The sequence below is a fragment of the Papaver somniferum genome, chromosome 9 (assembly GCF_003573695.1).
Source record: "Papaver somniferum cultivar HN1 chromosome 9, ASM357369v1, whole genome shotgun sequence".
Lineage (NCBI taxonomy): Eukaryota > Viridiplantae > Streptophyta > Magnoliopsida > Ranunculales > Papaveraceae > Papaver > Papaver somniferum.
Genome location: NC_039366.1, coordinates 39,861,115 through 39,863,426, shown reverse-complemented (window position 1 = coordinate 39,863,426; position 2,312 = coordinate 39,861,115). Strand labels below are relative to the sequence as shown.

The 2,312-nt window shown below is 45.9% G+C and overlaps 1 long non-coding RNA gene across 1 annotated transcript; it reads right to left on the bottom strand.

The window, feature by feature from the left end:
* Positions 1-812: 812 nt before the first annotated feature.
* Positions 813-1,204, bottom strand: LOC113310156. The gene is made up of 3 exons (XR_003340987.1): positions 1,112-1,204; positions 951-1,037; positions 813-864 (listed from the first exon to the last, which is right to left on the bottom strand). It is a non-coding gene; the product is annotated as an uncharacterized LOC113310156 (long non-coding RNA).
* Between the last annotated feature and the right edge of the window lie 1,108 nt (positions 1,205-2,312).

Sequence of the window (2,312 nt, the reverse complement as noted above, 5' to 3'; positions counted from 1 at the left end):
TCCTTATTGTAAATTCCTTGTCGAAGATTCTCCACAAGATCTTTCTCGATATCCCACTTTCTCTTCATAAGCCTATACTCCGAAGAAGCGTCTAGATCTATACTAGATATTTCGGCTAGAAGAATAATAATTGACTCAGGACATTGGTACGAAAAACTCAATCAACACAACTATTGCAAACAATATACCTTGCGTATCGGCGAGTTTGATCTCCATATCACGAGATCGTTCCTTCTCCTGCTGAAGAGCAGCCTCCAACTTCCTAATCTCCTGTCGACGGAGAGCAGCCTCCAACCTCGACCGATTCAACGCCTACAAATTCCATCCCAAGACGAGATTAGTGGGGCCCGATAACATCCAAAGGAAAAGTGCAAACAAATCACATACGAAATTATCAAAGACCGGTGCGATATCATGATACAGGGGCACGGCAGCAATCATCTGCTCATCAGTATATGAGCTGAACTCCTCATAGTGCAATGCGCCAAGCGAACCATAAATAAGGCCCTATATGGTAAAGGACGTCTGAACACCCGAGGGAGACCCAACATCCTTTTGGGGCAACTTTTGGAATGATGTTTGGGTCGGCCCCTGATCACCAGACTGCACGACAGGAGTCACAACAGCAGTCTCCACATAAACCTCCGCTTCCTTATGGCCACCAGCATCCTCACCAAACAGTTGATCGTCCCTGAATATATCATCCTCATCATCTTGATCGGGTATATCGATCACAACGTCCGAGATTTTCAACACCACACCCTTTGCCACCTTCCCCCGAGGAGGATTACGCCTTGGAACCAAACTTTCACTACCACGAGTATCGGACCCTCCAAGATCTTCATCCTCGCGCCTAGGGAATTTCTGCACAAGGTTCAGCGTCAGAACACGTGAAGGGAAAAAACAGGGGCAAGTACATGTACTTAGAATAAAAGCTATATGTTTGTTACCTTCCCCTGATCCTCCTCGACCCTTGTGCCAGCACTCCTCTTCTTGGAAATAGAAGCCGATTTGGTAGACTCGCCCTGAGGCTTAACCTACGACAAGAAAGTAATCAGTACCCCAAGTCGATACAACAGGAATCAAATAAAGTGGAAAGAAAGCAACATACCTTATCATCGTTAATCACCCAGAATGGATAAGGCTCTGCAGGAAATTGAGGAGGAGGAAAGCTACCATGCAAAATTTGGCCGCGAACAAGAAGTGGAACTCGGTCCCAGTATGGGTCATTGGTGTGGCGAGCACGCTTGTTGGAAGCTTTACCAAGGGGATCAGCATATAGCATCAATCTGTCAACACCCTCGGGCATAGATTTCTGACGGTGAGGGCTAGCAGCAAAACCAGCAAGGTCGTCATTGGTAGTTGTCCCGCTCCGGTAGTTCATGATAAAATTGGCAGAAGTGTAATCGGGAGAATCTCCAGGCTTATAGGTCGACCAATCGGCCGTAGATCCATGACCCTCGCCTCGGTCTCTCCACTCATTCATCAGACATAAAGTGTTACCATTCCACTGAGTCAAGGCCCGATATGGACGGAGCTGCGACAATACCTCATAGTAGAAAGGGCTTGAAGGGTTGTATAGAGGAAAGCGAAGGCCAAGTTCTAACTTCCCACGAGTGACGATGACCGCCTCGGACGACTTCTCATGCTTATCGACATCGGTCTTCTTCAACACACCCGTTTGGCCCGAGACTAGGGTCTCTTCATAGTTTTTCAAGACCGAATTCTTCCTTCAACTGTTCAATAAACTCATCATCAGACAAGTCTTTGGAGACTCTCTTATCAGCCCTACATGAAAAAGAGGGAGAATCATCAGGAAAATGGGAATTTATAGAACGATAATCGTGATGGGAAGGACTCTCAATCCAAAATAAGGAATCAAGAGAAACAACATCGCTCTCGGAGAAGGTATTAGTCACGCACCTTTTTTCAGTCATTGACGAAGAAGAAGTAGCCATGGCAGAGAGCAATCGGAGAAATATGAACTCTGATGAAGAGAGAAGTAAAAAGAGGAACCAACCACGACTGTCTCAAACCTCACCATCGGAAACAACAAAGATGAAAACTGAGAAGATTAGAAGGTCACCGGAGTTAATGGCGTCAGCAAGGAAGGAAGGTGAAGAAGAAGAAAGAACAACGCTTGGTTTCTCTGAAAATGGCGAATAGAGGAAAGAGAACATAAAGGGAGATATTTATAGGATGAAGTGTCTTGACCGACACCAACGGTTACAAGTCATAAAGGGATGTTTAGTGGGGAACTGCATGAAGGAATTCTCGGCATGCTCAAGGACGTGGGAAGATGGAACGATTTT